A 12,676-nucleotide genomic window follows, 5' to 3' on the forward strand; every position below is an offset into this window, starting at 1 on the left:
AGATGCATCCTGTCAGGCCTAGTCGAAGGGAGTCTAGGGCTGGGCAAGAACAGAAAAGAAGATGAGAACCTCCTTACGGATCAGGCGTGATGGAGGGAGGTTTAACATGGACTTTATTTTAAAGAAGGAAGTCTCTAATTCCAATGCACTTGAAATAGAACCCACACATAATACCAATATTAATTTAGTAACATTCTTTGAGCCACTGACTCCTTTGACACCCTGCCCCATGGTGGGCAGGACCGCAGAGCCCACGTGGGTGGGACTGGACCTAGTGCACTGCAATTAACCCTAACACCTTCCTGAGCCACGACTGCACATGTGCTGGGCAAGCAGGGTGAATTTGGAAGCCCAGGCTAGCAGTTCCCAAGCCTCTGTGGATAAGTTTGAGGTCCACTCTCCTCTGGGAGTCTGGAGGTAGGCTGAGCTCCTGGAGGGGGAGGGGTCTGCCCCATTTCCTGAGAAGTTGGGGTGGCAGGGCAGGTAGCTATCATCCCTTCCACAGCTGACACTCACCCACAGTTCTAAAGGGAGAACATCGACCATCTATCAATTCTGTAACTGTTCAATGTACAAAGGCCTAAAACAGACACCCCAGCCTATTTGCAGTAATATGACAACTGCATCCTAAGTCTTTTGGGGGGTACAAAGAGGAATATTTAAAAACAAGATAAAAAATAAATAAAAGTCACACTTGGTCCTTAGGATTAGTTTGCCTTCTGTTATTCTACCCTCTCACCAACAAAAGTGAGTGTTTTTACAAATTAAGAAACTGGCTCTGAGGGATTGCTTAAGGTCGCAGTTAATAAGTGACAGAATAAAGATCTAAACTAGGTCTGACTCCAAGCCAGTGTCCTTATGGGTGCTGCATTCCATTCTCTGAGGTGAGGCAGATGTATCTTCATCTCCCTTAGCAAAGAGAACAAGACCCTCTCTATATAAATAAAGATGCTGGCTGCCAAGGTACCTGGGAAAACTATTGCCTTTCTATCCTTTCTGACCACAAGGATGTCTTTGCTTTGAGCTGTTTACTCACTTCCCTTATGAAATGGCTTGCTGGATTTAAGATTGCAGCCTATTAAACTCGATTTTTAAAAAACATCTAACTGGACCTATGATATGGGCCTAACTAGCCCATGTTCAGACCAAGTGATCCAACCAGGCATTACTGACAAACGGTACACACACCCTCCCAATAAAGGCAGACTTTAGAACAACCTTGGCCATTTAACCATCAATTATCCAACTGCTCCATCGGTATTTAATGACTATCTCTGCCTTTCACCATGTCCATCTACTTTCTCCTCTGCCAGGTATTTTTTTCAAACTTGATTAAGATTCAGTTATGACTTCGTTGCTTAAAAACACTCATTGGTTTTCCACTATCTACAGGATAAAGACAAGACATGTCACAGGAGGCCCCTGCCTGTCCTTGCAGCTCTTTAAATTTGGAGTAGAGACAAAGTGAAGCCCCAAAGTAGCAACAAGTGTCTTAATATAGCTGCAGGAGTACCAATTCTTGTCCTGGGGTCCCATGTGAGAATAATCAGAGTATAAAATGTAAACAGTAAATTAATTCCTTCACCCCTCAGCCCACACTTGACCATAACGGTGTGGTGCACACAGACAAATGTGGGCTGCTTCGAGTGAGGTGCTCATAGGTTGTTTCCTTTTATTTTTCATAATTTTTTAAATTGAGGAATTTTGGGGAACAGCGTGTTTCTCCAGGGCCCATCAGCTCCAAGTCATTGTCCTTCAATCTAGTTGTGGAGGGCACAGCTCAGCTCCAAGTCCAGTTGCCGTTTTCAATCTTTAGTTGCAGAGGGCACAGCTCACCATCCCATGCGGGAATTAAACGGGCAATCTTGTTGTTGAGAGCTCGCACTGTAACCAACTGAGCCATCTGGACGCTCAGTTTGTTTGTTTGTTTGTTTGTTTATAACTTATTCCTATCTCTTTTGAAAAATGAGAAAAAAAGCTTTTGGGGTGGGAGGGGAAGTTAGTTAATTAGAAGTAGAAAAGCAGGACCAAAGGAAAAGGAAAAAGTAAATATTTCAGATCTAAAGGTCAATCTCATAGCTAGGCAATGCTTCAAAGTTGACTCTGGATTCCCTGGCAGCCAGGGCAAAAAGGGAAGCAGCGTATATTATTTGAAAAAAGAAACTCACCAGTTCTTGAAAACAGGCAAAATATTTTATCTCTCTTTTCATTGCTTTTTTAATTGTGAAATTAATGCATCTTTTGTAAAAAATTCAAATAACACAAACATATATGCCCACCTTACATACCGTGTTTCCCCAAGAATAAGACCTTATTGTATAATGTAATATATAAGACCGGGTCTTATATTAACTTTTGCTCCAAAACATGCATTAGAGCTGATAGTCCAACTAGGTCTTATTTTCAGGGAAACACGGTATACTTCCATTTCCCTTCTCCAGAAGTAAACCCCTGAGATGAACCATTTATTTCTAGAGGTTTGATTTTTTTTTTCAATTAGAAGTACTTACACAGCTTTCATAGAATGTGGGTTTCATTTGCTTTAAAAATTTTATCAGACTATGTTCCTTTGTAACTTGCATTTTCACTTTATAATATACTAGGGACACTCTTCTATATAATATATATAGATCCACCTCTTTTATTTTACTGACTATAATATTCCATTATATGGAGGTAGCATAATTTATTTAACCATTCCTGTTTCTGATTTTACAGTCTTATAAATAACGAGCATGCCTGTATATACACTTTTATAAATATATGTGTTTATTTCTATAGGGTAGATTTCTTGAAGTGAAACTACAAGATCACATGGCTTATATATTTAAAATTTTGATGAACTGTCTTCAAAAAGACTGCATCAATTTATACTCTCACCAACAGTATTCTAGAGTACCCATTTCCCCATTCCCCTGCCAACATTAGATATTATTGACTTTTTTCATTTTCTGGCACAAATTTCTAAATGGAATTTCTCCTGGCAAGGTCAGTATATTTTAATCAAGAAAGGAGACCAATGTGACAGTCTTGTTTCTCTTGTTCTAGGGCAGTGGGTTTCAGGCTGTGCTCTACAGAGCCCCAGGAATTCTAAGGGATGGATGTGGGGGAGCACAAATGGACAGGACCTCTACCTGCTTAAGCAGGCAACTGATTTTTTTTGTCTGTTTCACATGATGCACTTTCAGATAAGATTTACTTGAAGATAAAATTCTGTTGTTAAAATAAATTTGCAAACCATGGGCCTGACTGAGCCTTGTTTCTTACTGAACCATTAGCAACTTGAAGAGGAACTGAAAATGTATTCCATAGTGGCAGCCAGTTAGCTCAGTTGGTTAGAGCATGATGCTTGTAACACCAGGGTTGCCGGTTCGATCCCTGCATGGGCCAGTGTGAGCTGTGCCCTCCACAACTATATTGAAACAACGACTTGACTTGGAGCTGATGGGTCCTGGAAAAACACACTCAAAATAAATAAAAGTTAAAAAAAATAAAAAATAAAATGTATTCCTTCCAGGCAAAGAAGAAGGGATATTAAAATAGTGACTCTACAGTTGTGGCCAGAATATTCTCATTTATACATTGTGTGTGTTTGTCTGCTAACAGCCTTGTTCATGCTAGGCCTCACCATGTAATGCCCAATTGTTATCCTTTAACCAACCCTAAAATACTATTTCTCCCCAAAATACCATTTCTTCCGAGATTTGGATTAAAATTCCCCTTCTCTAATTACCCACCCCCTCATAAAACACACAAACACACACACACACACATACACGCACCACTTGTGTGGTTTATGTCCCTTTTTATTTGTGCAAACTTCGTATCAGCTAGGGCTTTCTTTCTCCTAACCTGGTTAAAATTCCATGGCCCCCGATCCTCTAAGATCTCTGTGATTTCCTCTGAGCCTTAGGTTCCCCTGCCCTCTTCCATTTTCTATTTTCCCAGGTTCTCTCTTTGAGATTCATCATGTGAAACCTAGCTCCTTCATTGGTAGTCACACACAAATAACAACAAAATACTCCACCACAGAAAGCATTCTTGAGAAGAGTCTAATTTACTATAGATCACATGCTGGGAAGGTCAGAGAAAGAAGGGTTTGAGTCTAAGGATACAAACAATTTCAAAATGGCAGAGTGAGTATCACTGTAACCTTTCATGACCTAACACCAGCCCCTCTTTACTTTGCCAGCTCCTCTCTTCTCTCCTGCCGTTCTTCATCTTCACCCACTGCTTCCTGATTGAATCAAGAACTTCTAATTATTTTCCTCTATTAAGCATTACAGTTTAGCTCTACCCAGTTTTTACTCTCAAACTCACATGGGCAACCATAGTGCTCATCGTATTAAAGAGGGTTTCCATTTAGTAGAAGCAACCCTCTCTAGCAGGCAGTTTTCTTTTAAAATAGCGTTAGAAATACTGTTGTTTTTCCCCTCTATACCCTTGCTATCTCTTCCTCACCGAAACATGGTCCTTGTATTGCTTTTGTTCTCTAATCATTTTACGCATCTGGCCCCTCCAGCCAAATGTTAAGCAGCCCAAGAGCCAAGACCTCTGTCTTTTTGTAGCTTTTAAAAATCCAGTCTCTGGCATATGCCTCACAAATATGTAAAACAACGACTAATTATACAATTAAAAGAAAAGTAAATGAATGAATATAAGAAGGCCCTTGGATATTTTGTAAGATATGGTAGATATCTACTTGCCAAGGCCATAAAAATTGTAATTCTGAAAAAGTTTATTAAAACATTTAGACATATTTTCAACCTGTACTTATCTTTTAGAAGATCCATAATGTAAGGATACTGCTCAAAATATTCACTACTTTGCATTTCTTTTTATGTTGGCCTTTACTTTTCTAAAATTTCTTTTCTACTTCTGCTAGATATTATTTTTGTTTATTCCCATCCCATCTAGACAGATAAGAAGGAAGCAAAGATGATTATCTTTATCAGTATAATATCTCTCATCTTGAAGAGATCCCAAGAATAAAGAATACTATATAAGGTAGCATGCTATGTAAACCAAGGATTAAAACATCCTTTAGCGAACGATCATAAAATACCACTTGAAATTCCTACAGGATCTTCTTCCTGCAATGTTTAATTCCTAAGTCTCATGTTATTAAAAGAAGTCTGTTTGCTCTTTTCTCTACACTCATATTATACAATTTTTTTCATCAAAATTGGCTTAGTTTGGTATGAGGAAGCAGGAACATATGACAAGTTAGAATTTCTGATATTTGACCCTTTGCAATAAATTTAAGTCCATGTACAGCCCAAAGTTCAGAAACCAGGCCCAATTTCATTGTGGAATATGTGTGTGTGTGTATGTGTGTGTGTGTGTGTGTGTGTGTACACACACACATGTATGTATGTATGTATGTATGAATATATACATATACACATATAGATGTGTATATAAATAAGAGAGAGATGATTATATATGGATATACATAAACTTGATTTCCCACAGAAAGCATAGACTGTCCTATTCTGCTTGTCTATGTGACAGAAATTTTCCCAAAACATTGAAGTGAAAAAAGGTTCTCCCAACTATATGCTGCTTATAATAGACTCACTTCAGATTTAAGGACACATATAGGCTCAAAGTGAAGAGATAGAAGATGGAAAAAGATATCGTATGCAAGTGAAAACCAAAGAAATCAGGATTAGCTATACTTATATCAGACAAAATAGTTAAGTCAAAACAGTAACAAGAGAAAAAGAAGGTCATTATGTAATGGTAAAGGGGTCAATTCATCAAGAAGATATAATAACCTTAAAAAATACACACCCACCACTGGAACACCTAAACATGCTAAGCAAATACCAACAGATCTGAAGGGAGAAATAAATTACAATGTGATAATAATAGGGGACTTCAATATTCCACTTTCAGCAATGGACAGATCATCCAGACAGAAAATCAACAAAGAAATGTTGGACTTGAACCATACATTAGACCCTATAGACCTAACAGCTATTTATAGACCAATCCATCCAACAGGAGCAGAATACACATTCTTCTCAGGTGTACATGGAACATTCTCTGGGGTAGATCACATGATAAACCACAAAACAAGTCTTAGCAAATTTAGTAAGATTGAAATCATACCAAATATCTTTTCTGACCACAATGGTATGAAACTAGAAATCGACAAGAGGAAACTGGAAATTTTACAAGTATGTAGAAACTAACAACACATTCCTGAACAACCAATGGGACAAAGAAATCATTCAAATATCTGTAAAAAAAAATTTTTTTTAACTATCCCATTCACAATAGCATCAAAAACAATAAAATATTTAGGAATAAATGTAACCAAGGAAGTAAAAAATCTGAATAAAAACTATTGTGACTTTGATGAAAGATATTGAAGAAGACACAAATGGAAAGATAACTCATATTCATGGGTCAGAAGAATTAATATTGTTAAAATGTTCAGATCACCCAAGCCATCTGTGGAGTCAATGCAATTCCTATCAAAATTCCAATGATATTGTTCACAGAAATGGAAAAAACAATTCAAAAATTTATATGAAACCACAAAAGACTCCAAATAGTCAAAGCACTTATGAGAAAGAAGAATAAAGCCAGAGGCATCACATTTCCTGATTTCAAACTATACTATAGTATCTATACACTATTTACTATGGTAGCAGTAGTAATTAAAACAGTATGGTACTGGCATAAAAATAAACATATAGACCAAAGGAACAGAATTGAGAGCCCAGAAATAAACTTCACATAAACAGTCAACTAATATTTGACAAGAGGTCCAAGAATACTCAATGGAGAAAGGATAGTCTCTTCAACAAATGCTGTTGTGAAAACGGAATAACTACATATGGAAAAATGAAACTGGACTCCTATCTTACACCATTCACAAAGTCTAACTGAACTGGAATAAAGACTTAATCATAAGACCTGATACCATAAAACTCCTAGAAGAAAATATAGGGGGAAAGTTTCTTCACATTTGTCTTGGCAATGATTTTTTTGGATCTGACACCAAAAGCACAAGCAACAAAACCAAAAAGCAACAATGGGACTTCATCAAACTAAAAGGCTTCTTAGCTACTGGAATTTGGAAGAGTGTGAGTCCAGGAAGGCAGGCCAGGGAAGTTAAATTGCACAGGGAATAAAGGCACTTAGAAGCTCCAGCAGGGGTGTCACTAATAAGTGATACAGAAGATTTTAATATTTTAGCAACTGGTTAGAGCTGATCCAGGGCATATTTGTCTACATTGTCTCTTGTTTGCCCAGAATGCTCACCTAGGTTTCCAAATGTGGCCTGAAAATCTTACAAATTCAGAGATTATTATCTATTCTACTCCTGACAGTTTACAGATGAGAAAACCAAGGTTGAGGCAGGAGTGGGTGAACTTGCCCACATGCAGGAACAGTAACAAAGTCAGGATCCTCATCACTTAAATTTCAATCCAGGCCAAACGAGGTAGGGAAAAATGGGCAAAACATCCTCACAGCAAATTAACTTGCCCATTCATCATTTTTAAACCATTTCTAAATCAGAGTTGCAATTTGTTTTTAGTTGTGTGCATAGAGAAAGCATATATGTTCTTCACAAGAGTAAAAAGAATAAAAGAGATTGAACATGGAAAACAAAGGGGCAGTGGGTCCAGATTTCTAGATAATTAGTTTTTAAATTATGTTCATGGAAAGCACCATGCACACATGTAGCATGTCTTAACAGAATCCATGCACCATTACCAAAGCAAATTTGAAGAGAATACATCTAAGGAATTTAAAGTAAAAAATACTGACATAGAATGTCATTTTGTAACGTTTGTCTTCCTAGTTATGAGAAAGAAAATAAGGAAAGAAATAAGAAAAGATAGACAAAAATGACCGCACTTGCCATAAGATATACTTACAGAATTGCCAATAGAATGAAGCAGGATAACTCTTTGGGTGCTTGGGGTTTTGTGTATATTGAGGAAGAGATGAGTATATTCATTCATCCATGTTTTAATAATAATTGCTGATATCTGAATGGCCCTTTACAGCTTTAAAAATGCTTTCCTAAATATGTAGAAGATTATTGACATTGGAAATATTTTGCAATATATTGCTAAATGGAAATATAAGCTACAAAATGTATGCACAGTTAAAATGCCACTATTTAAAAGAAAGTGTGTGCTCTGTGTGTGTGCATGTGTGCATACTTATAAAAAATTGAAATACTATCTGTTCTTGGTTGGTAAAATTATGAGTACTTCTTTAGTGTTTTCCTTTGTCTTTTTCTGTTCTCCAAGTATCTTGCATTGACTATGCCTTGCTTTTGTAATTAATAAAAGAATTTTAAGTGCCTCCATCTGCATTTTATATCCATTGGCCTTATAACAGTCATGTGACATACACCTTGTTTTATAGAAAAGGATATTAAGTCTCAGAACTGGGTGACCTACTACTTGACAGACAGCAAGTATCAGAGCTTGGGTTTTCATTTAGGCTATCTGATTCTAAATCTTATGCATTCCTCTAAATTAGTATGCTCAATTCTTAGAGCTGACTTACATGATGGCTCACTGTAGCACATTCAGAGATATCTTTATGTTACCCTTGCAGTACAGCATCATCCACTTGTTCTACCTGTTATTCTGTAAAAATCAATTTTCCAATTAAAAAGGTAGCTGTTCTGAAATTGGCTCCAAAGGCTTGAAGCAAGTAAGCTCCCACAACAAATTCCTGCAGCTTTAATTCATCTGAGTAGCCATTATTTCCAAGCAGTACACTATGCACTACTCTCAAATGTTAAAAGCTTCCTGGATTCTCTCCTGGACTCTTGTCATTTTTCTCCATATCTAAATTTCCACTCTTACCAGTTTTTCAAGGTATGTGTTTTTCTGTGATCTTTTTTCTTAAAAGCTACTTCTTGCTTCCTAATAGGTCCTGTTCCACTGTGAGAAAGCAGTAGAGCTATGGAGTTAAATGTGACCACAAGCTCTGCTGGAAAGCTCTGAAAATCTAACCCATTATCCCATTACCTCACAGATGATCTCCGAAGGCTTCTCCTGTTGATTTTCTGGGCATGGAATGAGTTCTCAGTCGATTGAAAGTCGCTGCCTTAGGATTTTCTGAATGCTGTTTTATTCTTTGACTTTTCACACAACTTTTGTGGCATCAAGCAAATGTTGTGAACAAGTGACATTGTTCAGTTGGGAAATATTTGGACTGGGAGCTCTATATCAATTTTGTGAGGTACATACGGAAGTTCTGGATTAAGTTAAGAACTTTTTGTGTACTTTTGCCAGATGAAACTCTACTTTCATCCTTCAGAATTAAGCTATGTTGTTCTGGGCCCAATTATGATGATTTCCAAGTGTTTATTTCTTCATTCTGTTTTTTCAAAAATAATGTGTATCTTCCCGAGGATGCTGATATCTAAGTAATGAGACCCAGATATGCCTAGGCCTCATAGGCAGACCTGTTCTGAGCTCATAGACAACATGAAGTAGGACTCAGAAGTTCTACTCTTCTGAACAAGAACAAATTCAACTTCCCTAAGAAATTAACAAAACACAGGTTTTATTGTAGATTTCATGGAGCGGTGCAGGACAGGGTTGTATCAAGCACCACGTGGCACACTTTAATAGAAACTCCTGTTAAACACCTCGAGTCTCCTCAGAAATTTCCCTTCGGTTACCTCTTTACCCTTTAATTTGGTCCACACGTAGGTTCTAAGTTTGCCCTAGTTCTGGATCTCACTGCATTGTCCCTTAGCTCTGCCATCCCCCTCTACCTCCTGCAAAAAAATAAAAATTTTCTAATGCAGAACAATTTAGTAAACTCTCTTAACCTTGCATCCTCAAACCCATCACTCTGTTCAGCAAAGAACTTCTTTTGGAATCAGTCAGTAATTATAAATTGCAAGTCATTTTTCTCTGTCACAAATAATTTTTCCCTCCTTGTCACTATAGTGTTGAACCATCATTAATAAGTAGAGAAATGCAAATCAAAATCTCAGTGAGATATCACCTCACACCTATAAGAAAGGCTATCATCAAAAAGACAAGAAATAACAAATGCTGGAGAAAAGGGAACCTTTGTGCACTATTGGTAGAAACGTAAATTGGTATAGTCATTCTGGAAAACAGTATGGAGGTTCCTCAAAAAATTAAAAATAAAGCTACCACATGATCCAGCAATTCCACTTCTGGGTATATATCCAAAGGAAACAAAATCACTGTCCCAAAGAGATATGTGTACCTGTACGCTTACAATTGCCAAGACATGGAAACAACTTAAGTGTCCATCGACAGATGAATGGATAAAGAAATTGTGCCTCCAGACAATAAGTTAGTGGTTACCAGAGGGTAAGGGGGTGGGGGGTGGGTGATGAGGGTAAAGGGGATCAAGTATATGGTGATGGAAGGAGAACTGTCTCTGGGTGGTGAACACACAATGGGATTTATAGACGACGTAATACAGAATTGTACACCTGAAATCTATGTAAATTTACTAACAATTGTCACCCCAATAAATTTAATTAAAAAAAAAGAAATTGTGCCTCATATATATATATGTATACATATGTATACATATATACATATATGTATGTATATGTATACATATACATATATATGTATGTTCTACTATTTATATGTACATATATAAATATGCATATATTCTATATTCCATATATATGGAATAGAATACTATTAAGCCATAATAAAAAAGGAAATCTTGCCATTTGCAACAACATGGATGGACTTGAGGATATTACGCTATGTAAAATAAGTCAGACAGAGAAAGACAAATACTGTGTGATTTCACTTATATGTAGAATTTTTAAAAACCAAATGCATAGAAACAGAGATGAGATTTGTGATTGCCAGAAGTAAGGGTGTTGGGGTTTGGGCGAATTAGGTGAAGGTAGTCAAAAGGTACAAACTTCTAGCTATAACATAAATAACTTCTGGACATGTAATGTATAACTTAATGACTATAGCTAATAATACTTTGTATATTATATATTTGAAAGTCACTGAGAATGGATCTTAATAGTTCTCGTTACAAGGGAAAAAATTTCTAACTATATGAGGTGATGGATGTTAACTAATCTTATTGTAAAAATCATTTTACAATATATACATATATCAAGTCATTATGTTGTACACTTTAAACTTACACAATTTTATGTCAATTATGTCTTAATAAAACTGGAAAAAAACACACAATAGTATTGGCTTACCATGCCAACTTCTCTCCTGAAACTATAGACGCAAATTCCAAGGAGGTTTTCTTCAAGGGTAGTTGAGCAAAAGCTTGAATCTTTCTTTAGCAGAGCTATTTGGTGGGGATATGAAGACAGAGGGCTTGAGATGGAAGGAACCTAAGGAATTTAAGGTGAAGAAAAGGAAAACTAAAATTTATATAGTTTACTGATTTTATTTATTTATTTATTTTATTAGTTTCAGGTATACAAAACAACATAATGATTAGACATTTACACCCCTCACAAAATGATAACCCCAAGTCTACTACCCCTCTGACATGGAGCACTTACATGGTGGAAAGTTCGCCAACTTAATTGTCTGACCACGTAGCTATTACAATACCATTGACTATATTCCCCATGCTATAACTTACATCCCAAGACCATATATATGTGTATATATATATATATAAAATTATAGTTGACATTCAATTATATTTTATATGAGTTTCAGATGTACATCACAGTGGTTAGGCATTTATATAATCTATGAAGTGATCCCCCCGATATGTACTGATTTTTTTTTTACATACATTATTTCATTGCATCTTCACAGTCACATTTTACAGATAAGGAAACTGAGGGCTCAGAGAATTTAAAATGAATCTGAAAAATGTCATTGTGACTAAGAAGCATAGCTGGGATTCTAGGCCAAGTCCACTGACTCCAAAGTCTGAGGGTCTATGCTCCCTCACTTTCCATGTGTTTGGGATTTCCAATCTTTAGAGAGCTACGATCTCTATCATCCCATCAAGTTCTTTGGCAGCTCAGAATTGGATCTATCCATAGAAAGCCTCTTATACTACCCTGGCCCAGGGACAGCTGGATTTAACAGCCTCTCCTAGCTCAGTCTCTCTCTGCCCCGTTGCCATTCCTGTGCCAGCAGCCACACGAATCCCTGACATCTCATAGGAATCAAAGTATTGGGAAAGGGATAGCAAATGAACTTGAGAGCTGTAGTAGAAAGGACCCTGGACCAAGGTTCAGGGTACACAGACTACCACAGAATAAATGAGTGTATATCTCTCCATCTTGCATCTCTTTGGAAACAAATATTTGTATAAAGTGCAGTGAAAACAGGAAATACAAGAAAATTCATATTTGTGGACTGGTTCTCACAATGTCTCTAGAACATACACAAGTAAATCTTTTTATTTTATATCTGAATGGTTTAGCAACTTGACATGAACAGATTTAGTCTTGTAATATAAAATAGGATAAAACATATTTTAATTCTCTCTGTCATCTCCAAGATGCATTACTGTTATACATACAGGTAGGCTGTATGTGGACCTTTTCAGCTCCCCACTTAGTGCCTGAAGTGCCATTGCTCAAGTTACTTCATTTCTTTCTACCCTAATATAAAAGGAAGAAGTTAGGGTAGATAATTGCCAGGGTTTCCTTCCAGCCATGTGGTGAACATCTGCAAAGAAC

The 12,676-nt window shown here is 36.8% G+C and overlaps 1 protein-coding gene across 7 annotated transcripts in view; it reads right to left on the reverse strand.

Moving 5' to 3' along the window:
• The window catches only part of EHBP1 (EH domain binding protein 1), a 668,483-nt gene that overhangs the window by 373,977 nt on the left and 281,830 nt on the right, over window positions 1–12,676 (reverse strand). For all 7 annotated transcript variants that reach the window (XM_081069113.1, XM_081069112.1, XM_081069122.1 and 4 more), the window contains one exon: window positions 11,219–11,359. The gene's annotated coding sequence lies outside the window, so the exon portion shown is untranslated. The remainder of the gene's footprint in view (window positions 1–11,218; window positions 11,360–12,676) is intronic.

Source organism: Rhinolophus hipposideros (genome assembly GCF_964194185.1).
Source record: "Rhinolophus hipposideros genome assembly, chromosome: 12".
Lineage (NCBI taxonomy): Eukaryota > Metazoa > Chordata > Mammalia > Chiroptera > Rhinolophidae > Rhinolophus > Rhinolophus hipposideros.